Below are 27,484 nucleotides of genomic sequence, written 5' to 3'. Positions count from 1 at the left end.
TCTGTTGTGCTGATTTAGCTTAAACATCATTTGGGGTTTGTGACACATTCCCGTCACTGGTCCATACTGGAAGGGTTTTATGTATTTCATGTATGTAGTACATAATTATTACTTTGGAATTCTTCAGCTGACCCTCATGAATAGACTATTCAAACAAAGAATGTGAACCAAGGGACTTACTTATATTAGACTTTATGCTGCTTGCTCACGATAAAAATTCTTTATTAAGTGATTAAATCAGCTGTCCTGTGTTCACTCTGGGGAGGAAAAAAGCTGATTTAGACTAGATTTTGATTTTTTTTTTTTAATGATTGTTAGTCAGGCAGAACTAGATAACCATAAACTTTGGCTCAAATGCAATTTTTTACTAATCCAGTATTGAATTTTTAGTTATGAATAATATAATAAACATTATTAAGTCCACCACCAAGCCCCGATTAGGATCTATAGGTGATGGACAGGGAAGCCTGGCATGCTGCAGTCTTAATCCACTTATCCCTTCCTGAACTGATTCATTCGTTCACAGATTCACGAATAATAATCACACAATCAATGAGCTGCACTGACATAAAACTAAGAACAAAGGCTTGAACACAACCAAGATCTCTTCGTGGCCCTGTTAATGTAGCATGAATAGACTCAATCACTTTTCACAATAAGGCTCTGTTTTAGCACACAGGGGTTAATCAGCACACTTACTTCCTATCAGTCCCTTCCTTGAGATCAGTGCCCACCTGCTCCTTTTCCACTTAATTTGTCATTATATTAAAGCTGGTGATCAACAGAAACAGCGCTATGATCTTAGCCCACAACAGACAAAAAAGACATCTGCCATCCTCCACAGCACTCCAGCCTCAAAGAGTTAACAACTGAATCTTAATCAATGAAGAAATGGATTTAGCAAATGTGGCCAGAATATTAAGTAGGAAGTTAATATAATACTGCTCTGAAAATATGTGAAATTCCTTGCATCCCTTTAGTAATGAATGATCCCTAGTGGGGCTGAGTTGAATTAATCATAAATGTTAATTTATGACACATTCCAATCATGGGCTCATAATTGGCATTCCTTAATTTCATGTGCTATTTGACTATTTATTTTATTGAAATAATTCAGTGAGATCCCATTAATAATCCCCATCGGAGCTGAGAACACCAACATTGATATTTCCTTATTTCAGTCTTTAAGCTCCTTAGTCCCAGAAGTAATAGCCAGGGTCTTCACCATTAAAGCTGATTAAGTCAGCTGTGTGGTGTTCATTTTATAAAGGGAAAAAAAAAGTCTATTATTAAAAACTCTAAAAATAGAGTTAGCTTTTTTAAAATTGATATTTGCAGGGAAGACTAGATTAATCATAAACTCTACTTTATATCATATTCTCATCATTTTCCTAAGAAGGGTACTTTTTCATTTACTTAAGTTTGGCTGTTAAATAATATGAATACCACCGAATTCACTGCTCAACAAACTACAATCAGAGATATCTTACTTTACCTGCTACTTACACAGGAAGAGCCAAGGATCACCTTATTGGACTTACTTCTATGGAACTGGACATATTTTTTTCACGAGACAATCTCACCTGTTCACCACTATGTGGATTTAGGGATTCATTCACGTACTGATTTATTGTGTTATTCAGGGAATAATATTATCATACCCTTATTTTTCTAAAGAGAGCTCAAAATGGATTATTATTAAAATCTAACTGAGACTGTTTACTGTACACTAACAGTAAAGGATCTTACTATTCTGGAAAGAAGTGTGTATATATATGGTCATTTGTATATAACAGTTTTTGCTCCGTGTTGGTGCTACATTTCTGGGTGGTTGTGGTATTAAGGAAATGAAAATGCATTAACTTTTTATTACATTCCTTAATAATAGGTAGGACTTCCCCAGTGGCTCAGACGGTAAAGCGTCTGTCTACAATGCAGGAGACCTGGGTTCGATCCCTGGGTCAGGAAGATTCCCTGGAGAAGGAAATGGCAACCCACTCCACTACTCTTGCCTAGAAAATCCCATGGATGGAGGAGCCTGTAGCAGGCTACTGCCCATGGGGTTGCAAAGAGTCGGACACGACTGAGCAACTTCACTTTAATAATAGGTACATGATATATTTTTTATATTTATTGATACATTTTTTATCTATGGGTCAATATTATAATAAAAATGCAATCCATCCCCCAAAACCACAAAAGTACAAACACAAGGAACCAAGCACTCTTGTCCCACAGAGGGAATAATTCAGCCACGTGTCTTTACGATGGACCTCAGAATCACTTATGGGTTTAATCAAAACTCCTGTTTCAGATACCCCATGGAACTCATCATCGATCCAGACACATTTTTCTTTCTGTATTTACTTATTAATTGATCCATGAATAACAACTCAATCATGAAATTCCAGGAACAAAACCTCCTTTTATAATGGACCTCGGAGAACATGCGTGATCAGTTCACATCCATAATTCATACAAAATTCATATTCAACTTCGATCATTTTGGGTGCTTCTTCTATTTAATTGCCCTTGCTCTAAAGAGGGTTCAACGAAAGGGGTTGTGAAATCAGCATCTTTAATCACTTCTCAAACACAGAGTTTTCCATGGGCTTGTGGAGCATCACACGTTATTAGCCATGCTACCAGCGTGGTTTGTGGATGAACATACAATGTAATACTGCACGCACATGTGCTCAGCCACTAAGCAGGCTGCCATTTCGTCCTCCAGGGGATCTTCCAGACCCAGGGATCAACCCACCTCTCATGCACCTCCTGAGTTGGCAGGTGGATTCACCACTGAGCCACCTGGGAAGCCCCCAAATGTAATATAAAATATTCTACAAATGAATGAAATGACTGCTCTCTTTTTTCATTGTGCTCTCAGTTGTGCTGAATTAGACTAAACCTGATTTTGGATTCATACCATATTCCCATCACTGGTCCCTATTTGAGATTTCTATTTCCTGTATACACACGTTGACGCTTTTGAAATACCACTGAATGTTTGTGAACAAATCATCCTATACAAGGATAGGAAATTCAAGTCTTACTTACTTATTTCTAGGTTCTTAACGCACAAAGCTAACTGCCTAGATTTTGCTTCTTAGAAAATGAATGTGTGCTGTCCTATGTTCATTCCGTGGAGGAAACGGGAGAATTAAACTAGAATTTAAATGTAATTTAGTTATGTGCAACTAGGTAGTTATAAACTTCAAACCTTTATAATTAATCCAATATTTGACTTTCAGATAATGTTATAACCACTGTTAAAACCACCACATAAGAATAATAAAGACACTTATCAAAACTATCTTTATATTTTAACAGTTTAACAGGATAAAAGATAATTTTAATGGATGCTACTTTTGCAGAACTGGGTACATTTAAATCTTTATTTGGGTACATTTAAATACATCCAATAAGGGGTATATATTCAACACATACAAACAGCTCGTATAGCTCAATATTAAAAAAAAATTTTAATGGGCAGAAAAACTTGATTTTTTTCCAAAGAGGAAATGCCAGGTACCCAACAGGCACAAGAAAAACCACTCAGCCTCACAAATGCAAATCAAAACTACATGAGGTATCACCTCACACTTGTCAGATGACCATCATCAAAAAGAACACAAATGACAAGTATTGGCAAGGATGGGAGAAAAGGGAGCCTTCAGATACTATGGGTAGGAATGTAGAATGTGGAAAAGAGTGTGGAGGTTTCTCAAAAACACAAAAATATGATTATATGACCCAACAATTCCACTTCTGGGTTTATATTAGAAAAAAAAACACTAATTCAAAAAGATGCACATTCATTGATATTAACAGCAGTATCATTTACAATTGTCAAGATATGGAAGCAATATACAGTCCCTCGGATTCTCCAGGTCAGAATACTGGAGTGAGTAGCCTTTCGCTTTTCCAGGGGATCTTCCCAACCCAGGGATCAAACTCAGGTCTCCTGCATTGTGGGCAGACTCTTTACCAGCTGAGCCACCAGGGAAGCCCAAGAATATTGGAGTGGGTAGCCTATCCCATCTCCATTGGATCTTCCCAACCCAGGAATCGAACCAGGGTCTCCTGCGTTGCAGGTGGCTTCTTTACCAGCTGAGCTACCAAGGAAGCCCATATATTAACTGTATGTCAATTTAAATTAAAAAAAAAAAAAACAGAAAAAGAAAATACCCACAATCTCGTAAAATATCCTTATTTCACATTCTCAGTGGTGACTCTGCTTAATTCAATTTTATATGTTCATTTATTTATGTAACTACTCAAGGAATGATTAAACCATATGTCCATCATATGAAGAAAGTCAAAATGGCAAGCCAGCTAGTACTCCGGAACAGAAATATTATTATATGCAATGTACTATATGTTGCTTATCAAAAATGTAAGTAGGTTAGGAATTTTTTCTTTCTATAACATCAGTAGCAACAGCTCAAACTAATAAGATAACATTTGTTATTCATTCAATTATAACAATACATCAGTATCTATGAAGACAAAGAAAATAAATTCTGAATGACACAAGCATCTATCCATCCAGTTATTAGTCATAAACATAACTGACTAGATTATGTTTGAGTTGTTAATAAAATTTGGAGAATACAATCTGGTCAATCCTAATGCTTCTTACATGATCTGTCCTCAACATGTGCCCACAACTGTATATTGTCACCCTGTTTATTTAACTTATATACAGAGTATATCATGCAAAATGCTGGGCTGGATGAAGCAAAAGCTGGAATCAAGACTGCCCCCAAAAATGTCAATAACCTCAGATATGCAGATGACACCGTCCTTATGGCAGAAAGTGAAGAGGAACTAAAGAGCCTCTTGATAAGGGTGAAAGAGGAGAGTGAGAAAGCTGGCTTGAAACTCAACATTCAAAAAACTAAGATCATGGCATCCAGCCCCACCACTTCATGGCAAACAGATGGGGAAATGATGAAAACAGTGACAGACTTTATTTTCTTGGGCTCCAAAATCACTGCGGACAGTGACTGCAGCCATGAAATTAAAACATGCTTGCTCCTTGAAAGAAAAGCTATGACAAACCTAGACAGCACATTAAAAACCAGAGACACTACTTTGCCAGCAAAGGTCTGACTAGTCCAAGCTATGGTTTTTCCAGTAGTCTGTACGAGAGTTTGACTATAAGGAAGGCTGAGTGCCGAAGAATTGATGCTTTTAAACTGTGGTGTTGGAGAAGCCTCTTGTGAGTCCCTTGGACAGCAAGGAGACCAAATCAGCCAATCCTAAAGGAAATCAGCCCTGAATATTCATTGGAAGGACTGATGCTGAAGCTGAAGCTCCAATCCTGTGGCCACCTGATGCAAAGAACTAACTGATTGGAAAAGACCCTGATGCTGGGAAAGATTGAAGGCAGGAGGAGAAGGGGACGACAGAGGACAAGATGGTTGGATGCATCACCAACTCAATGGACGTGAGTTTGAGCAAGCTCTGGGAGTTGGTGATGGACCGTGAGGCCTGGTGTGCTGCAGTCCATGGGGTCACAAAGAGTCAGACACGAGTGAGCAACCAAACAACAACTACAATCTTCCCAATCAGAAAGCACCACACCTAGGTGGGGTCTCTGGTGAATTCTACCAGAATATTTAATGGAAAACAATTATACCAATTCTCTTAAAATTTCTTTTAGAAGATAAAAGTTGAGAAAAATTTCCTAACCCATTCTATGAAGCCAGCATTACTGCAATATTAATAAAAAGAAAACCTATAGAACAGTATCTCTAATGAACATAGGTGCAAAAATCCTCAACAAAATATGAACAAATGAATCCAATAACGTATAAAAAGAAATACAGTATGATCCACTGGATATTATCCCATTATGCATATGACATCAAAAGGGTATGTGATCAAAAGGAGAATACACACATGATTATATCCATAGAAGCAGGAAAAGCATCTGCTAAAACACAATATTCATGAGGGGAAAAAAACTCTCAACGAACTAGAAATAGAAAGGAACTTTCTCAATTTGGCAATGAATATCTATAAAAAATACCTAAAGCTAGGCCTTACTCACCCTCTGCAATGGCCCACACTCTGTCTGTGGAGTGTGCTTCTCTCTGAATCTGAATAAATCCACTTTTTACCTATCAAAAAAAAATACCTATAGCTAATATCATAACTAATGAGAAATTTGAAGCTTTCCCACTAATATCAGTATCAAAGCAAGGATGTTCTCTCTCAACACTTCTTTTCAATATTGTACAAGAAGTTATAGCAAACATAGCAAGAGAAGAAGAAGAAACAATAAGTATACTATTAGTGAAAGAAGAAATAAAACTGTCTTTGTTAACAGATGACATGGGCATCTACGCAGAAAATACAAAACAACGAACAAGAACTCGCAAGCAATCATAGCATGGCTGCAGGATACAAGGTAAATAAGTGTCAATCACTTTCCTATATAATAGCAATGAACAAGTGGAATTTAAAATTAAATTGACAAGCAAAAAATGAAATCCGTATAAATCTAAGAAAATATGAACAAAAACCATATGAAGAAATCTACAAAACTCAGATGAAAATAACCAGAGAACTAAAATGTAGAGGTATTCCGTGCTCATGGATAGGCAGAGTTAATACTATCTGAACGTCAGCTCTTTCCAACTCGATCTATAGATTCAAGGCAGTTCCAGTTAAAGTTCCAGCAGGTGCTCTGTGGTTGTAAACACCATGATCCCACAGTTTATATGAACAGGCCAAAAAACCAGAACAGTGAACACAATATTGAAGAACAAAGTTGGAGGACTGACATCACCTGACTTCAAGATTTACTACAAAGCTACAGTAATCAAGACAGTGTGGTAATGGTCAAAGAACATATAAAGTGATCCATGGAACAGAAGAGAGCCCAGAAATAAGGCCCACAAAAATATAGACAACTGATCCTTGACAAAGGATCAAAGGAAATACAATGGAACAAAGATAATCTTTTCAATAAGTGGTGCTGGAACAACTGGATGTCAACATTAAAAAAAAAAAAAAAAGAAACATAGACACAGATATTACACCCTTCCTGAAAATTATCTCAAAATGGATTATAGACCTAAATGAAAAATAAAAAACAATAAAACCCCGAGAACAAAAACATAAGAAAATCTAGCTGATCTTGTGTTTGACAATGACTTTTTAAATACAATACCAAAGATATATTATGTGAATAACTGATAAGCTGCAATTCATTTTCTTTTCTGCAAAGAAACTTTCAAAAGAACAAAACATAAGCCATAGACTGGGGGAAAACTATTTGCAAAAGATATGTCTAATAAATGACTCTTTCCAAAACTTACAAAGAATCCTTAGAATCAACAGTAAGAAAATAAACAACTTGCTTAAAAAATGAATCAAAGACCTGAACAGACATCTCACAAAGATGATAAACAGATGAAAAATAAGCATACGAAAAGACAGTCCACATTATATGTCATGCTATTGAGGCTGCTGCTAAGTCGCTTCAGTCGTGTCCAACTCTGTGCGACCCCATAGACGGCAGCCCACTAGGCTCCTCTGTCCCTGGGATTCTCCGTGCAAGAATACTGGAGTGGGTTGCCATTTCCTTCTCCAGTGCATGAAAGTGTAAAGTGAAAGTGAAGTCGCTCAATGAAGGAAATGCAAATTAAAACAATGAAGTACCACTACACACCTATTAGAGCAGATACTTTGCAGTTTATTATGAAACTAAACATATTCTTACCATATTATCTAGAAATCACACTCCTTGGTATTTACCCCAAGGAGCTGAAATTTTATGTCCATACAGGAACCTCCACATGGATATTTATACCAGCTTTATTCATAATTGGCAAAACTTGGAAGCAGCCAACACATCCTTCAGTGGGTAAATGGATAAACAAACTGTTTTACATCAAAATAATGGAAGGTCATTCGCACGAAAAAGAAATGAGCTATCAAAGCCAAACAGGCGTGAAGGAGCCTCAAATTTAGTATGACTACATTTAAAAAGACAATATGAAATGGCTATGTACAGTATAATTCCAACATTACTACATGCTGAAGTTGCCAGGGGTTAAAGGGAGAGAAAAATGAAGCGACACAGAGGATTTTTAGGGCAGCGAAATATTCTGTATGATACCACAATGGCAGATACATGTCATTATATTGGGTTGGCCAAAAAGTTCCTTTAGGTTTTTCCATAAAATGGTACAGAGAAACAGAAGCTTTTTCACCAACCCAATATATTTGTCCAAAGCCACTGAATTTACAACCAAGAGTGAACCCTGAAGTTGACTATGGACTTTGGGTGAAAATGATGTGTCGGTGAAGCTTCACAAGTTGTAATAAATGTACCCTTCTGGTGTGGGATGTTGATAATAGGAGAGGCGATACGCATGTAGAACCAGGGCGCCTATGGGAAATCCCTGTACATTTTGCGTAATTATGCCATGAACCTAAAACTGCTCTTAAAAAAATAAAGCCTTTCGGAAAAGGGAGCAACATGTAAAAAATAACAGCAGTGAAAAAATCTGCTCTTCATCAAATGCAACATTGACTCTTACATGAAATTGTCTTGTCTGTTTCTTACTCAAAAGTACAAGAGCTTTGATCTATTTAATTTTATTGGAACTCAGCACTTCCAAATGGTATTAGTCTTGTTCCTTATTTAATTATGTACTCTCATAATTGGTCCTCTCAGCGCCTTCCTTGTCTTCATTCATTTACATATTTTATTCACACACTGATTTACTTAAAATAAAATCTATACTCGAGAACCTCAACAGACCAAGAATAAGAACTGACACTTCACTTCTGCTATATGATCATGTCCCACAGAGTTAATGGGGTATTTTCTTTTTCTAATAGATCTTGGAGCTATAAAGCTTAGTAAAGTAAAATTCTCGATTCAGATACCCCAGGATACTCATCATTGGCCTAGGCTTGGCATTATACTCCTTCATTCATTTGCACCTGTATTGACTGAATCATTCATTGATTCACTAACAATAAGAAAGTCAACACAGAAAAATCTCAAAATTAAGATTTCTGAAACTTCTAAGATCAACATACAAATCTCAGTGTCACACATGCATTTATTAGCTTCCTCATTTCTTGGAAATTCTGTAGTCATGGCTGATCCATGCCTGCTCCCTTTCGTTTAATTTGTCCCATGTTAAATACAGTAGACTGAATGACCATGAACCACCCCACAACTTGAACCCTGACAATCCCAACCATCTTCCTGTGTGCTCTCACTGAAGACTCAGTAGCCAAAGTCACCTGAGGAAATTTAAATTAGCTATGGTACAAAAGTAAAGTGGAATAGTTATCTACTCTAAAGAGGATGAAAATGTCCTCCATCTTCTTTTCTTTCACAGCCTAACTTAGGTTGAATTGGAGAAATCTAATTTATTTTTGTTCATAATATATTCCTATTACTGGCTGAGGCATTATTTTATTTTTCTGAAATAAGCATGAACCAAATCTAGAACTTCTACTATTACTTAGATCTGTTTTAGCACTCTGACCCACAGAAATGATGCCAAGATTTGCACCAATGGAGAATAATTAAGTCAAGTGTGGTGGATCCATTGTGTGGAGTTAATAGTGGATTTTAGAAAGAATCTGAGTCTATAATTTATATTTTTCAAGGAATATTAGTAAGCCTATATTGCTGCTGCTGCTGCTAAGTCACTTCAATCATGTCCAACTCTGTGTGACCCCATAGACAGCAGCCACCAGGCTCCCCTGTCCCTGGGATTCTCCAGGCAAGAACACTGGAGTGGGTTGCCATTTCCTTCTCCAATGCATGAAAGCCTATACTAGATCAATCATAAACTTTGATTCATGACACATTTTAATCAAAGGGCCCAGAATGGCTAGCATATTATTTATTGACTTATCTAGAACTCAACAGAAGAATATGAAATGGTGATTAAAAGAATCCCACAGTACACTCTCTCCCAACATGGTAAGAATCTATCAATGTATAAACTATAATGGAAAAGAATATATATGTGTATATATGTATATAGATAGATAGATATGTAACTGAATCACTGTGATGTACAGCAGAAATTAACACAATATTGTAAATCACCTATACCTTAATAAAATGCTTTTTAAAAAAGAATCTAGAGCATTCTTCCTAATAGTACATGTCACTTGTGCAGGATGGGATTCATTTAAACACTTCTTACATGGCACATTTTTACCAATAGTGTATGCTAGACCCTCTATTATATATTTTTTTATCCAGTCATTCTTTACTTATTCATTTACTCTTGTATGCATGAATAATTTAAACTTCAATTTACTTTTCCACAGAAAACACAGTATGATCTGTCCATGAACAGCTCAAATTGTAATACGATTAGATGCAACTATACACGTGAATCGGAGATAAAGTGGGAAGAGCCTAGCTGCTTTTTTTCTTCATCTGAATATCAATAAGGAACAAGAGGACAAGTGAGCCGCATGGTTTTGTAACACACCTTCCTCAGTGGCCCCTGTTTTACCTTGCTACTGCTACTGCTAAGTCGCTTCAGTCGTGTCCCACTCTGTGCGACCCCATAGACGGCAGCCCACCAGGCTCCCCCGTCCCTGGGATTCTCCAGGCAAGAACACTGGAGTGGGTTGCCGTTTCCTTCTCCAATGCATGAAACTGAAAAGTGAAAGTGAAGTCACTCAGTTGTGTCCGACTCTTAGCGACCCCCTGGACTGCAGCCTACCAGGCTCCTCCGTCCATGGGATTTTCAAGGCAAGAGTACTGGAGTGGGTTACCATTGCCTTCTCCATCATTACTCCCAGACATAACCAATTAGATCATATCCTCTTATTTTCAATAAACAGTCAGCACTTCTCAAATAATGCAGAACATTGATTTCCAGGTATTTATCTCTGTATGCTATTTATCCAAATAGATTTACATTGGAATTGAGCACTTTAGAAATGTATTAATAACAAAAATATATTAAACACTCATAATTGGACCACATATGGCTTTCCTTGTCTTCTATATAGATATACTTACTCATTCATTAATTCACTTATAGTAATACCATCCAGACCTATGAATATTAATAGCCTGAGAACAAAATCCTGAGCATTAACTTCTGTTCTACAGGCATTAACTAGGTCGTTGACCTCAGAGTTACAGGGTTTAACCAAATCATTTATTCACACACACCTCAGATATGCATTGGTTCAAACTTTGCACCTTTCCATTCATGCGTACCTTTGTTTACTGATTCCCTAATTAAGTCACTAGTAATAATAAAGTCAACGTGTAAAATTCAAAAAACCCTAAAAACAACATCCTAGAATATTACTAAGGTCTACCTATAGGCTTATTTTTCATAAAACTAAGATGTTATGTCTTTTTTACAGCAGATCACAACATTATACAAAGAGATGACCAGTTTACTTGCTTCGTGTCAATCCCATATTTATACTTTATCTACTATGCCTGTCCTTCATTCCCTTAATTTTCCCATGTTTTAAAGATGGTACACATGGTAGCCAGCCTCCAAGACGGCGCCCAAGGATTCCTGGCTCCTAGTACTCGGAGCCTTGCAGTCTCCTCCCATATTAAATCATGCCTGGCCTCTATACCCAACAGAATACTTGACAGGCTGGCAGTGTATGACCTCTGAATCTTAATTACACATACACTGAGCTTTCTGCCTCCCTTTCTCTTGTATTGATTGCTCTTGGGGAACTCAGTTGTCATGTTGTAAGGACACTCAACCAGTCCTGATGAGAGGTCCCTGTATAAAGAAACTGTGGTCTCCCTGCCAAGGACCAGCACGAACTCTATAGCCTTCCGAGTGACTCATGGAGGCAGATCCTCTCGCCCAAGCTTTCACATATCTGCAATCCTACCTGACATCTTGACTGCAACCTCACAGACCCTAAACCAAAACTGCCCACTAATCCTCTCTAGATTCCTGCCCCATAGAAAATGTGATGCATAACAAATATTTACTGTTGTTTTCAGTTGCTCAGTTGTAGGGTAATTTGTAACACAATAAAAAAACTGATACAATACAATGATCAACCACCAAGTGTCATATCTCACAATGAGGACATTGATACTATATTCTCTCATCCTATCTACTCTCCTTTCAAGGAGTTATGACCTAGCTCTTTATCACTGATGCAAGGTTTAAATTAACCATGGTATAAAATAAAATAAAATACTAAAAACACTGAAGATGAATAAAAGTTCTCCATCATTTCTAATGGACCTCAGGTTACTCATAAAACTTGGTTAATTACCACTTTTGGCGTTGCATGGCATCCTTTGGTCTTCCCCAGTGGCTCTGCAGTAAAGAATCTACCTATGATGCAGGAGACACAGGTTCAATCTCTGGTTCAGGAAGAGCCCCTGGAGGAGGAAATGGCAGCCACTCCAGTATTCTTGCTGGGAAAATCCCATGACAGAGGAGCTATAGTCCATAGGGTCACAGAGAGTCGGACACGTGGTCTTCTTTGATTTTATGTATTTAGCTCTTTTTCCTTCGACATAATGTCAGGATGAATGAATCTTCTTACCCAAGGACATGAATTTTGACCACTGTCGTCTACCAAAGGCTCTTGATAACTTGTGTGTGCTCAGTCACTTAGTCATGTCCGACTCTTTGCGACCCCTCGAACTGTAGCCTGCCAGGCTCCTCTGCCCATGGGAATTCCCAAGCAAGAATACTGGAGTGGGTTGCCATTCCCTTCTCCAGCAGATCTACCCGACCTGGGGATCAAACCCAGGTATCCTGCATTGCAAGCAGATTCTTTTCCATATGAGCTACAGGGAAGTTCCTCAATCCTCTACCCAAAGGTAAAAATTAAACTCTTAAGACTATTGAACAATTAAATCAGCTAGAGAGCTTTCTTTCTGTGATATAAGATGCACATTTTTATAAAGAATGGAATAGGATAAATTTAACTTTTTAAAACAAGCTGGAGTCACGAGGTACTAGATTAATCATAAACCTTGGATCCTATCACATTCTTATTATAGATTTTGTATATATTGACTTGTTTACTGCTTAATTTTTAATTAATACAGCAAATGCTGTTAAATCCAGCACCTAACACAAGAATAATTAATGTAACTGGTATTCTATCGATCTATGTACTCCCTAACCACACAGTTCACAGCCTCATTCATCTTTTTCAAAGGACCACATTCATGCATTGCTTAGAGTAGGCTGTGAAATATTGGTGTAATATTTACCTTAATTTTTCAATGACTTTTATTTTTTTCTTATCTAAATACTCCAAGAATAACTTGATAAGACAAGAATCCTTTTTTCATTGAAAATGGTTTATCATTACCTCTGTTTCATGACACCTGCTCCTCACAGACTCACATACTACCTTCTTTTAAATCATTGACCAAAATATGAACTCATTCATTCATTTACTTTTAACAACACATTCAAAACGAATTCAAGCCAGGACCCTGAAAGAGAACACTGACTAACACCAGTATCTTTCCATACACTCATTCTCCACAGACAACTGGTTAGATCCTTTCTTGTTTCATTTTAAACAATAGACAGTAAACAGAGTGATTTGATCATATACACTAACATGTTCAATACTTATCTATGTTTGGCCTTTTTTCAATTAGGCACTTATTTAAACAATTCTTTTTAATGTGAATGGTTTGTTCCTTTTCTAAATAACCTAACAACTAACTACCCAACAGCAATCCAAAAGCAACACGGATTCTTGTAATAGCATATCTCCTCTATGGAAAACTGTTACATAAGACCTGATCTATTTAGGTTAGATTAGTACTTCAGGAAATAATATATTAATAATCCTTGCTCACTGCTGACTTGAATCATTGATCATCATTCATTTACACTTCATTTATTCTTGCATTGCTTTACTTAGGATACATTTCACAGACACTAAGAAATAAAGCTCAAAAAATGCATCTTTGATTACTCCTGACTTTTGCTGTAAGTCCCTTTTCCACTAAGGAAATAAGATTTCTTTTTTCTAATGAATCTCAAAGTTACAAAGCTTCATCAAAATCCTTGACTCACACATCTCAGATACTCATCATTAGTCTATATTGAACATCTTTTTCTTCCTTTTTTATGTATTGTTTATTCTTTTATATAATGATTCACTAATAATAATATAATCCATCCTCATGAATCAAAAACCCCAAGAACAACATCTTTGACTATCACTAATAACCATCTATATATGCCCACTTCCCACTGTGCCAAAAGACAACATTTTTTCAATATTCTTATATATTTGCTTTTTGCACATATAAATTAATCAGCACCCTTGCATCATATGAGTCCCGTTAGTCCATTAGCTTGGCCTTTTTCATTTAAAGACAACGCAATGAACGACTTAGGGATGCATAATCTCACTCCACAACTAGACAATTTTGTCCATCTTCCAGTGTGCTCCTCTGTCAAAAAATGAACAGCCTAAATCTTTACCAATTGAGCAGTACTTGAAATGCACTGCCAAACTAAAACGCAAGGTAAAGCAGCCCTAGAAATGAAGAAAACACCTGCATCTTTTTTATTGAATTTTAAGAGACCTAAAAAATTAATCAATCATAATCCCCAATTCTGGCCCACGTTGGTGTTACTTGGTTTTATTTATTAATATATCCATTTATTACTTTGAAAAATTTAAGTGACGCCCATAAACTAACCTCTCAACCCAAGAACATAAACTCTGTCACTTACATCACTGTTCTGTCCTTACCCACCAAGTGTGTAAAAGCCAAGATCTTCAGCACTAGATAATGGTTAAATCATCTGTAGTATGCTCACCTGGTGAAAATGTAGACTTTCAAACAGTTTTCTTTAATGGAAGTTAGTTTTTCAGTGTTGATTATTAATATAAACTTTGGTCATTTAATAATCTCATCATTGCCCAAGAATGGCACTCTTTATTGACTCACTTAATTTTTATTTTTAAATAATACAGTGAATACCAATGTGAGACTACAAACCTTTATCAATTATAAATATGTGTCTGCTGCTGCTGCTAAGTCGCTTCAGTCGTGTCCGACTCTGTGCGACCCCATAGACGGCAGCCCACCAGGCTCCCCCATCCCTGGGATTCTCCAGGCAAGAACACTGGAGTGGGTTGCCATTTCCTTCTCCAATGCATGAAAGTGAAAAGTCAAAGGGAAGTCGCTCAGTCATGTCCGACTCTTAGCGACCCCATGGACTGCAGCCTACCAGGCTCCTCCATCCATGGGATTTTCCAGGCAAGAGTACTGGAGTGGGGTGCCATTGCCTTCTCCGAGTATGTGTCTACATACTCCCTATCCATAAATCTAACAACTTGGTGATTGCTTATAATGGACCTCACCTGTGCAGCATTGGATAAGTGTAGATCTTTATTTTACAGCATATTCTCACCAGTTCACATGATTTTTTCTGAGTTATAATGTCTAGTGATTCATTTATTGATTTCTGTATATAACTAGGCATGAAATAGATTATTTACAAATTTGTCTAAAGAATTTCTCCATGTAAATTTTGTATGTGTTCTTAGCCAAAGTGGGGAGGAACCCAGAGTTCTCCTTCTTTATCTTGACAGTATTTGGATATATCCGGAGTACACATTAGATCTGGTTCCAGACACATGTTCCTCCCTGGCCCCTCTTTGGTCTTCTTTTGAATAACTAGTCTATATATAAAATGCATTCCTTTCTTCTCTTGTAACAATATATCAAGATCAATGAAAAAACACCAAAGTACTGCATAAGAGCACTGGATATCCTTCTTAATGCTCATAGCCTATTGACGTAACTGACTAAATCCTCTTTTGATGTTTTTTAAATAAAACTCAGTGAATAGAGATAGATTAATCTTAACTCTGATCATATGATGAAGTCATTTTGCTTTATGTTTGGCCTTCTCGCAATAAAACAACTATGTAAGCAACTCTTGATGTAAACTTTTTTTGTTGTTCTCTTATCATTAAACCAGCAAAACCAGCAATGAAAGCAGCCACCTGGACTCTTCGTTATCTCTGGATTGTCCCCGTGGATGAGTTCAGAGCTTTTATCTGGTCATCTACAGAACCCCATGTTTCAAACATGCACTAATGATAATCTTTGCTTTATTGCATAATTCCATAATTGGTCTCTGCATGGCCCTCCTTATCTTCATTTATATACTTATTTATCCATTTCTGATTTCATTTCCCAAAGAGTTTACCTTCCGCCTTTTTCTCAAAAGGCCACCGATTTCAAGATAGGAATTAATTACAATTTTGGATTCAGACCTAACCCTCACTCTAGGAGTCCTCATTGATGGGTCCAAGCTCAGCACTCATTTTCCTCAACCATTTACCCCTTTGTGTATTGATTCATTCACTAGTCCAGTAATAACACAATCACTACACATACAACATAAAATCTTCAAAGTATGATTCTTGAATGCTACTAAGATCTATCTACATGCTCATTTCCTATAGAACTACTAACATGAGACCTCCTTTTCCAATGACCCTCAATGTGGACATACGTGCTCCCTCCCATGGAGATCTTTTGAAGGGAAAATGTTGAAATCAACTGTCATGTAAATATAAAAGAATAGCAAACATCCTCAAAATATGTGAAGCATTTTCCAAATTTTTGGAGGACTCATCAGTTGTACAAAATTGAATTAAACATTATCACCTATGGTTCATTAGCTAGTCTGTCATTGGTACTGTACAGCATTCTTTAATTTTATACTTTTATGTAGCTATCTAATATTTTTTGAAATATTTCAGTGAACAATGAACAAATTCTCCTAACCAAGAACATAAACTTGGAATGTTACCCAACTTGGTATATATGCTTCTTAAACAAAGTAATATCACCCAAATGCTTCTTCATTAGATACGATTAAGTCAGTTACGGTGTATTAATTCTGAAGTGAAATGGAAGCTTTAAAAATAATGAAAAATCATGAATTTAGGTATGTTTAGAGGATACTAATTGCAGAGTTCTAGATGAGACCTAAAGCCTGTTTCATGTCTTTGACCCAGGAACATCACTATTTTTTATTTACTCAATTATTTAATTTTCATTTTAAGCTATATACTGAACACCACTGAATCCACAATCTAACCCACAGGTCAGAACTTTAAAGTCAGATTTTCTTCTTAATGAATCTTTCTTGTGCAAATCAGATAAATTTTAATCTTTGTTTTTCATGGCCCAAGCTTGACTTGTCTTTATGTATTCATTCACTCACTCATTCATTCATTCATTTAATTACTGGTGGAATAAGTTCACCAGCTGCTCATTTTATAAAGAAAACAGAAAATGCTAAAATGGGCAGCAACCCAGAAACAAAATACTATTATGTGCATCTGTCTATGTGCACATTATGCAAAACAGGAAAAGCCTGGATTTTTTTTTTAAGTATGAAAGTCAACTGTGGAAAACAGGATAATCACTATGTTTATTCCATAATAGAGCGCCTCATTGGTGTGCGATTTGCATCTTTCCAGTAAAATATGAATCTATTCATTCATTCACTAACAGCAATATATAATTATAACATGTCACTATTACAATTATAACTCACTGGACAAAAACTTTCCAGTAATATTAGCATGTGATCATATACTCACAATCAACCATCTTAAATTAGCCATAACTCTTGTTATAGGACTTATTCGCATCACTGGTCCATGATTTTCTTTCTATTTGATATTTAATTATTTGTGCAAACATTTCGCCCTTTTCTTAACAAAATAAACAATCAGCAACCAACCATCAACCCATCAATCCATCATAACAGTATTCAATCTTGGACATACTTGTCTATTTGCTCCCTGCCAAAAGAGGTAAAATCTTGATATATTTATTTTCCTAGACCTCAGTGCTTCAGAAATATTTGAAAACATATTCTCATAAATGAACAATGTATGGCTTTCCTGTCTTCATTCCTTCCTTCCTGACTTTCTCTACTCATGCATTACTTCACTTATAATAAAGAAAATCCATACCCAAGGAACACAGAGCCTAAGAACAAAATCCTGAATACTCCTTTCTTATGCCACAAGCACCTTTATCTAGAGGGAATAACTAGATCTCCTCTGATAACGACCTCAGAGCTACAGAGTTTAATCAGAACTCTCAAGTCAGACAGTCCAAGACACTCATCATGGATCCAGACTTGGCATTTTTATCTTCTTCATTCACATCATTCCTTCAAGATCATTTTTACATGAATAAATTATAATACAAGCAATATCCATGAATTATAAATGCCAAGAACAAGATGAGTGATAGTTACTAAGTTGAGTCTACTTATTATTTGTCACACAGAACTAATACATTTACTGTCTTCTTTCAATGCACCTCCATGTTGCACAAACAGATCCTCAACAGGTGTGTTTCAAAGCAAAACCATATTGATAATAGGCTTCTGCTTATCTCTTTACCCAATCTGTCCATATTTTAAAGGTAGTAGAATAAAAAACTATGAACCGCCATCTTCCCTTACAACTATAACAATGTAATTTTCTTCCTGAGTTCTCCATCCTCAGCAAATAAACGATCTTGATCTTCCTCAAGGACTGGATGTCTAAATATACTTCGGGGTCCTACTAAAATGGGACATTATGTGGCCCTAAAAATTATTAATCATGAACCTTAGTGCATAACATCCCCCTCTTGATCAACATTTGGTGTTCTTTAATTTTATTTATATAAGTGAAACCAGTTTTTTTAAAAAATAATTCCTTGAAAATCCATGAACAAACTTCCCAAATTGAGGACATGAACTTCAACAGTTATTTATATTGATCTTTGTGCTTTTTACTGACAATGGCAACTGCTAAGAGACTGGCCATTAGAGAATACTTGAGTTGGCTGTGGTATGTTCATGCAGTAGAGGAAAAGCCAATTCCACACAGTCTACAGTAGATGTTTTTAAAGGGATGTGAGCTTTGCACTGCCAGATTAATCATAAACTTGAATCATATCACATTCTCATAATTGGTAGAAAAGCTGCAATCCTTTTTATTTATCAACTTATTTGATTTTTCATTTTAAGCTATGTAGTAATAAGCATCACTGAATCCAATACCCAAGTCAAGAACAGAGGTTTTAGATATCACAGGTGCATAGTTGTATATTCTCTGCTCTTAAGTTAATGGCCTACTAATTATTTTCATGAATTTTGTGCAGAATTGGATAGCTTTTTAAAACTAGTGTTATGGCACATTCTCACAAATAATCCTAGCTTTATCTTACTCTATGCCTTTACAAAGCCTTTCATTTATATATTTAGTTTGTGATGGAATAATCTGACCATCGATTTATTTTCCTAAAAAATATATCACTTATAGTAAGATATAAAATATATTGTATAAATATCAAATATGTAATAAAACATATACTGTGAATATAAACTATAATAAAATTATATATATATGTGTATATATATATGAAGTATTAAACTCTCCAACTGAAACCCAGAACTGAAACACCATTTTCACATGCATAAGTCTCCATGTGACTTAGAAGGAAGAAACTAGGTCCTATTTTATTCATATGAACATCAGTAGGATAGATCAGTATTAGCGATAAACCTTAGTTCAGAACACGTACTCTGTCTTTGTTCATAGTTTGCCTTTTTAAAATAATCATTCAAGATAAATCATATTATCTCAATTACCTGAGAATCTACACACTGTATACTTGAATACCAAAAATGCTAACAATTTCCACCAGGCTTATTACCCACAGAAATATATGACTATATCATCCTCCCACCAACTTTGAATGCCAACATGGATACCCACGTGTGACCCTTTTTGTCTTCATTCACTTACATATTTATTTATTCATTCATGCGTTCACTGATTCATTTACATCAATAAACACCATAATGAGGAACCACTAAGACTCAAGAACAGATCCCCAATTTTCCCTAAACTCTATCCCCTAAAAGGGAAAAAACCAACTCTTTATCTAATGGACCTCAGAGTTAGGGTTTAATCAAAACTCTTGATTCATATACCCCAGAACTCTCATCACTGATCCAAGCTCAATATTCTTTTTTTATTTACTTCAATACTCTTTATTTATCTACTTATACATTGCTTATGGATTATTTATGCATTCATTATTTATCATTTCATTCATGGTTTCATTGATTTTTTAAAAGAATTGTTTTCTGTGAATCACAAAAACCTAAGAGCAAGATCTTTGAATATTGCACAGAGCTGTTTACAACTATTTATTTCGCACAGAGTTAACAAATGAGGTCTATTTTTAATTGAATCTCAGTGTTTCAATATAATCAATAACCTTGCTTCATACCCTTCCCATGTGTTTTATGACTCTCTACTTGCTCAGCTTTCATGTAATTTCTTTGTATTTTAGAAGTAGTACAATGAACTTACTATCTTACCCCACAACTAGAGGATCAACAGTACTTTCTATCTGGCTAGGTGCTCCCTCCTCCAGGATTTAACAACCTAGACTGTCATCAACTGAGAAATACTCCTACAATGTGGTACAAAAGTAAAATGGAATACGAAGCAACTGCAAAAATGATGCAAAACCTCAAACTTCGTTTTTCACGGACCTCTGCTGCACTAATAGGGATCGCTCTTAACCCCTGGTTCATGACCATCCTCAGCACTGGTCCGTATGTGGCTTCCTCTGACTTTGCAGTAGCCACTCATTCCTCTGAAACAGTTCCATGGACCACATGAATTACCTTCAAACCAAGAACACAAACGTGGTTACTTACATGAGTCCCGTTGCTTTCTATCCACAGAAGTGACAGACAAGATCGTCATCACTGGTGATGAGTAAATCAGATTAGGTATGTTGAATCTGTGGAGTAAAACACGGGTTTTAGAAAACTGAAGATGCAGTGTAAATTATTTTAAGAGACCTTAGTCTTGCTGAAACAAATCTGTTATAAAATCTCCTTCTAATCACATTCAATTATCCCAAGAATGGCTCTCTTTTATTTTTTAAATTATTAATGTACGAAATGATGACAACTGCTACATCTATATTCTAGTATAATAAAGAACTATGTCTGTTCCTAATTCTATCAAACCCTACCCACATAGTTAAGAGCCTACATGATCATCTTTATAGGTCTTCCTTGATTTGAGTGTGGTAAATTTACATCATTCTTTCTTCACATTTTCTCTCACCATGCTCGACCTTACTTTATGACTTCATTCATGTATTTATTTTTTATTTGTTTACTTGTGGAATAACTTGTCCATTTTTTTTCAAAACAAATGCAAAGTGTTCTCAAACACTATTGTAGTGTTTTAGATATATATCTGTATAGATATATATAACTGTCTCTACAGTTCTTTACCTAAAGTGGGCATAGCCCAATCGCCTTTTATTTATATAACATCAGAAAAGTATAGTTAGATTAATATATGATTTTTAATGATACAATATCCGCACTGGTATATGTCTGCCCTCTTTTAAATAACCTCTTCCTTCACTGGGGCTTCCCTGATAGCTCAGTTGGTAAAGAATCTGCCTGGAATGCAGGAGATCACGGTTTGATTCCTGGGTTGGGAAGATCCTCTGGAGAAGGGAGAGGCTACCCACTCCAGTATTCTTAGGCTTCCCTTGCACCTCAGCTGGTAAAGAATCCACCTGCAGTGTGGGAGACCTGGGCGAGATCCCTGGGTTAGGAAGATCCCCTGAAGAAGGGAAAGGCTACCCACTCCAGTATTCTGGCCTGGAAAATTCTATGGACTGGATAGTCCATGGGGTTGCAAAGAGCTGGACACAACTGAGTGACTTTCACTCACTCACTCCTTCATTAGCTAACAATAATATCACCTACGTACCACAGGAAACAGTCCAAAATAACACTAACATCTGCCCATAAACTCAACACCCAAAGAATAACAACTAAACATATTTTTAAAAAATGATATTGGTTGAGACAATCTGATTAAATACTATCTCTTCTCATATCATCAATTCTTAATATTGGCCCATGCTTGATCCTCTTTAGTTAAGTAGTTCTGTGATCAATTATTGTATTTCAATTTTTCCCCTTTCTTAATAAAATTAACAACCACCAACCCAGAACAACACTGACTCTTACATAAAGCTGCCCATAGGCTCTTGATCAACATGTTAAACACCCTGATCCCTTTATTCATTGGAATTCAACTTTACAGAAATGTTTCAAGAATAATTGATATCTCATTATGCACTCTCATTGTTGTGGTTATCTCACTCTATCTCTTTGTCTTCACTAAATAATGTGTTTATTTACTCATTATTGATTCACTAATAAAAGGATCTACCCCTAAGATCTATCAATGCCTGTATTCCTAACTACAGTGATAATCTCATATCCCACCAAAGCTGTAAATTAGGTTTGTTTCTAAAAACCTCAGAGTTATAGGGGTTAGTCAAAATCCTTGGTTTGGACACCTCAGAGTACTCATCAATGATCTAGGCCTGGGACATTCTTCTTTATTCATTTATACATTTATTAGTTAATTCATTGATTGATTAATAATGAATCAATATCCTTCAATAACCATAGAGCAAGACTTTAAGAACATTACTAACTTCTGGTTTTTGCTCATTTCTCTCAGAACTAAAACATTGTATCTATAAGGGACCTCACTGTGGGATTTCATGCAAATCCACACTCATAATGGCAATTCTTGGTTCTTTAATGTTTCTTGAATTTGTTCAGATTTTAAATGTGCAACAAAACAATCCAGGAACACCTTATTTTACTTCACTAACAATTTTCCAACTCAATAGTCTCAACAGATTAAAAGTCTAAATCTTTATTCCCAGCAGAATGTGTAAATCAACCATGGTAAAATAAATAAATAAAGGGAAATAGAAACAACTGTAAAATGAATGAAACATTTCCTTTTATCTTGTCTTTTAATGGACCTCAATCATTCAAAGTTGGGCTAATGTGGGACTTCCCCAGTGGTCCAGTGATGAGACTGTGAACTTCCACAAAGGGGCCCATAGGTTCAATCTCTGGTTAGAGAACTAAGACCCCACAAGCCTCGAGGCACAGCCAATAAATAAATAAATACAATTGAAAGAAAAACAAAGTCAAGTGTATCTAAAAGTTTGTTCCATGTACATTTCACCAGTATTCATTCTTGATCCTTTTTATGTATTTATCTATTTGTCTATCTATTATTTAATTCGGTTAGTTATGCATTAAGTTAACCCTATGTCTATTGTTCAAAAGATAATTAACAAGAGTAAATCATATACCTGTTAGCCTCTCCCTTCTGTGCCATTGAAAGTGAAAGCAATTCTCTCAGTCATGTCCAACTTTTTGAGACCCTATGGATAGTCCATGGAATTCTCCAGGCCAGAATACTGGAGTGGGTAGCCTCTCCCTTCTCCAGAGGATCTTCCTAACCCAGGGATCGAACCTAGGTCTTCTACATTGCAGGTGGATTCTCTACCAGCTGAGGCACAAGGGAAGTCCAAGAATATCCCTTCTCCAGCAGATCCTTCCAAACCAGGAATTGAACTGGGGTCTCCTGTATTGCAGGCAGATTCTTTACCAACTGAGCTATCAGGGAAGGCCCACTACTCAGTCATAAAAAAGAATGAATTTCTGCCATTTAAAGCCATGTAGATGAGCCTAAAGAATAGTATGCTTAGTGAAATATGTCAGGCAGAGAAAGACAAAAACTGTATGATAAAACTTATGTGTGGAGATAAAGAATAATATACGTAAATATATATGCAAAACAGAAACAGATAATAGAGAGCAAACGTATGGATATATATATAGCGTTGTATTCCTAGCTGGCAAAGTAGTAAAGAATCTGCCTATGAATGTAGAAGACACAAGAGACACATGTTCAAGCCGTTGGTCAGGAAGATCCCCTGGAGAAGGAAATGGCAACCCACCCCGTGTCCTTGCCAGGAAAATTTCATGGACAGAGGAGCCTGGTGGTTACAGTCAATAGGACTGCAGAGTCGGACACAGCCGAGCACACGTGCAACGTCCGAGCAGAGGCTTTAAAAGGTACGGAGGTGGTTTTGCTTGGCCTCTGGAGTTTCAAGTTTTCACTACGAGACAAGCATGACCCAGACACTACAACTCCTTTATCGAAGGACTTCGAATAAGAAGGCAAGAAGTGAAGTCAACCCACTGCCTAGAACACAAACGCTGCGAGACAGCTGTGTTAGAAGTAAACACTACTGTGGTTGTAACGATGGTCATTCTGTAAGCCAGTGAAACTGTGGGCTACTTGTTATGTAGCGCTATCACAACAATGACTAACTCACACATTTCCTCCCTCTTATTTTTAAGAATTTATTCATTTATTGGTTTTTTATAACATAGTCAATGAAATCACCATGAGGGTACCATCAAACCTAACAAAAACTATAATGTCTGTCCGTCTCAGCAATTTGTTGTCGCTGCGGACTCAGCCGTGTTTGACTCTTTTGTAACCCCACGGACTCTAGCCTGCCAGGTTCCTCTGTCCATGGGATTTCTCAGTAATGTATGTATATATACTAGGCATGGATAAAAGGTAGCTAAATCTTTGTAATTCTTACCCATAAGCTCTTACTTTATGAAATTAGTCTCAGCTGTGCAGAAAGGTATTAACACAAATATTTGCTTCATGATATACTCTCTTCTTTGGCCATTAGGAACACCTGTCTGCACGTTTCTCACCAACAAATGTAAAGGAGACCTTTTATTTATGGACAACAGGTACTATTGATATGTTAACTACAAATGTTGGTACATGGCATATTCTCTTCCTTGCATCATACATGGAGTCTCTATTATTCATTACTCATTTTTTTGAAATAAACAATATTATTACAATGAGTATCTGCAAAACGACTCTTCAACCTATCAACTACAACCTTAAAAATAACTGCTTGATACTCTCTTACCAAAATACACAAACCTTCAACATTAGAGAAATGTTCACACAAACTTTGGGGCATGCATTCAAAATATACTTAATACTTGATAAAAGAAATGAATAAGCCTACGTCTATTTTTCATGAACCAAAGACTTTTGTGCCAGTGAATCTCAGCCATGCAGAACTGGATTAATTATCATGTTTTTTACATGGTACATTTTCATCTCTGGCCCATAATTAACCCTCTTTTATTAATTTATGTATTTAATTATTCATACCTAATATTCAAGAAATTCTCATTAACCACCCAATGCAACTAATAGAGTAGCCATTATCCATATATGACTATTTAAATTTAAATTAATAAAAATAATGTAAAATTAAAAATTCAGTTCCCCATCTTCATTAACCACATTTCAAGTGCTCACTAGTCACATGTGGCTAGTGGCTATCATATTGAACAGAACAAATTACAGATCATGTCCATCAGTGCAGAAATTTCTATTGGACATAAAATACATTCTTTACCTGTAGCTAATAGGCTAGAACTGTTTCTAATGAAGCTAAATGGGACTGATCATACTCCTTTATCATTGGTCTATGCGGATTCTCCTTGGTTTGATTTGATCATTTCTAAAGGAGTTTTAATTGACATCCATAAATCCAGTCTCTGACTCCACAGGTAGAACACCAACGCTGTCTCTCATCTCCATTTGTGGGCCTTGCTCAATGAGTTAATAGCCTACATCTTTATCCATGGAGGGCTGTTTAAATCAGCTAAGCACATACACACCATCAAATACAAAAGAGCAGATAAGAGGAATGAAACATGCGAGGTTATGGTAGTCAAAAGCATAGAACTAAGTTAGCCATAATCCTTTCATCTTTGGGTCGGTCCCATCACCAGTCTACACTTTGGATATTCTGTATCTTATGTGTTTATTATGGGTTTCCCTCGTGGTTCAGATGGTAAAGAATCTGCCTGAAATTCAGGAAATCTGGTAAATAAGTCATTTGTTAATTTTTTAGCACTGAAATTAACATCCACACACCATCATGCAAAAACAGGAACTCTGAACACCTACCCCTGACCCGCACTCTAAAGGGACCGGGATGCACAGAAGTGTTGTTTCAGTTGCTAAGTCTTTCTGACTCTTTTGCAACCCCATGCGCTATAGCCACTTAGGTTCCTCTGTCCACGGGACTTCCCAGGCAAGAACATTTGAGTGGATTGCCATTTCCTTTTCCAGGGAATCTTCCCAACCCAGGGATGGAACCCGCGTATATTGGCAAGCAGCATCTTTACCACATGAGCCACCAGGGAAGCCCCATGTGCAGAATCAGAAAAATTTTAATTCTGGAATAATTAAATATTATTAGTGACTCATGTTTGCCCTCTCATTTTATTCATTAATTTGTTCATTCATTCATTTACTTACTTATGAACACCCTTGAACCACTGTCTAGCTGAAGATTTAAGAACATCAACTATTACTTATATTTTCTTTGCCTTATCCGTATCACCCAAATAAGAGTCAAAATTCTCATAAAAACTGCATGATTAAATAAACTATGCTGTGTCTATTTCATGCAACAGGAAGCAACTTTTTAAAAGAATGAACAGCCTGGATCATTTTTAATGAGTCTCACTTGTGTAGAACTGAATTAATCAGCCTTAGTTTATGAAACATTATCCTCTCTGCTCTGTGCTTTGTCCTTTTAAATTTTATGTATCCCTTTAAAAAAAAAAAAACAATAAAAGGACACTCATGAATCTTACCCAAAATATAATAAGCTACCAATTCTTTTCATTTCTATGTGCATCTCTCACTGAGTTAACAGTCTAAACTTCACCAATAGGAAAATGTTGCTAAAATCATAGTGCATAATAGTAGAATGCTACTAAAATAAATGAAATAGCATATTTTTGTCTCAATGTCCTTCAAATTTGCAGAACTGTGTAGTCCTAAATCTTGGGTCATGCTATATCATCTTCTTTAGTCCATGATTTTACTAATTTTGATTTTACTAATATAAACACCCATTTCTTTATAATAAATCAATAAACATATAAGGACACACTATTCATCCCAAGGCTAAGGGAAAGTAACAATTATATTTATATAAACATATATATTATTAATGTATAATATAATCACACATATATACATATAATTAACATAATGATCCACATATATAATTACTTTTTTATTTGCTCATTTCTTACAGAGAGAACAGCCCAGTTATATTATTTTTTAATTCAGCGACAGGCCAAATGAGATTCCTCATCCTGAGTTCAAGACAGTGTCTCATCACTGGTCTATGCTTGGCCATCTTTGATTTTATTTGTGCCCATTCATGTTCAACAGCGCATATGCACCCATCAACCAACCACCCAACTGTAAAACACCACCACTACCCATCACTCACATTGGTTGGTCCATGGCTCATTTCCCACAGAGGTCACAGCCAAGATCTTCATCAACAGTGTCGTCAGACCCACTCTGGGGCCTCCACGCTGTGGAACACAAGGCAGATATTCAAAACGGTGAAACAACCCAGGTCTTCTCTAACGGTCGTCGGGTGAGCAGCACAGAATTA

At 36.3% G+C, this 27,484-nt stretch overlaps 4 non-coding genes across 4 annotated transcripts; all 4 read right to left on the bottom strand.

The window, feature by feature from the left end:
• Positions 1 to 2,267: 2,267 nt before the first annotated feature.
• Positions 2,268 to 2,342, bottom strand: LOC138984498 (small nucleolar RNA SNORD113/SNORD114 family). The gene has a single exon (XR_011461789.1). It is a non-coding gene; the product is annotated as a small nucleolar RNA SNORD113/SNORD114 family (small nucleolar RNA).
• Positions 2,343 to 14,010: 11,668 nt separating this feature from the next.
• Positions 14,011 to 14,081, bottom strand: LOC138984507 (small nucleolar RNA SNORD113/SNORD114 family). The gene has a single exon (XR_011461796.1). It is a non-coding gene; the product is annotated as a small nucleolar RNA SNORD113/SNORD114 family (small nucleolar RNA).
• A 5,891-nt stretch (positions 14,082 to 19,972) lies between these two features.
• Positions 19,973 to 20,042, bottom strand: LOC138984497 (small nucleolar RNA SNORD113/SNORD114 family). The gene has a single exon (XR_011461788.1). It is a non-coding gene; the product is annotated as a small nucleolar RNA SNORD113/SNORD114 family (small nucleolar RNA).
• Positions 20,043 to 22,387: 2,345 nt separating this feature from the next.
• Positions 22,388 to 22,459, bottom strand: LOC138984509 (small nucleolar RNA SNORD113/SNORD114 family). The gene has a single exon (XR_011461798.1). It is a non-coding gene; the product is annotated as a small nucleolar RNA SNORD113/SNORD114 family (small nucleolar RNA).
• Positions 22,460 to 27,484: the final 5,025 nt, after the last annotated feature.

Source organism: Bos mutus, chromosome 21 (assembly GCF_027580195.1).
Source record: "Bos mutus isolate GX-2022 chromosome 21, NWIPB_WYAK_1.1, whole genome shotgun sequence".
Classification (NCBI taxonomy): domain Eukaryota; kingdom Metazoa; phylum Chordata; class Mammalia; order Artiodactyla; family Bovidae; genus Bos; species Bos mutus.
The sequence above is the reverse complement of the archived record's forward strand: the minus strand, read 5'-3'. Positions and strand labels throughout refer to the sequence as shown.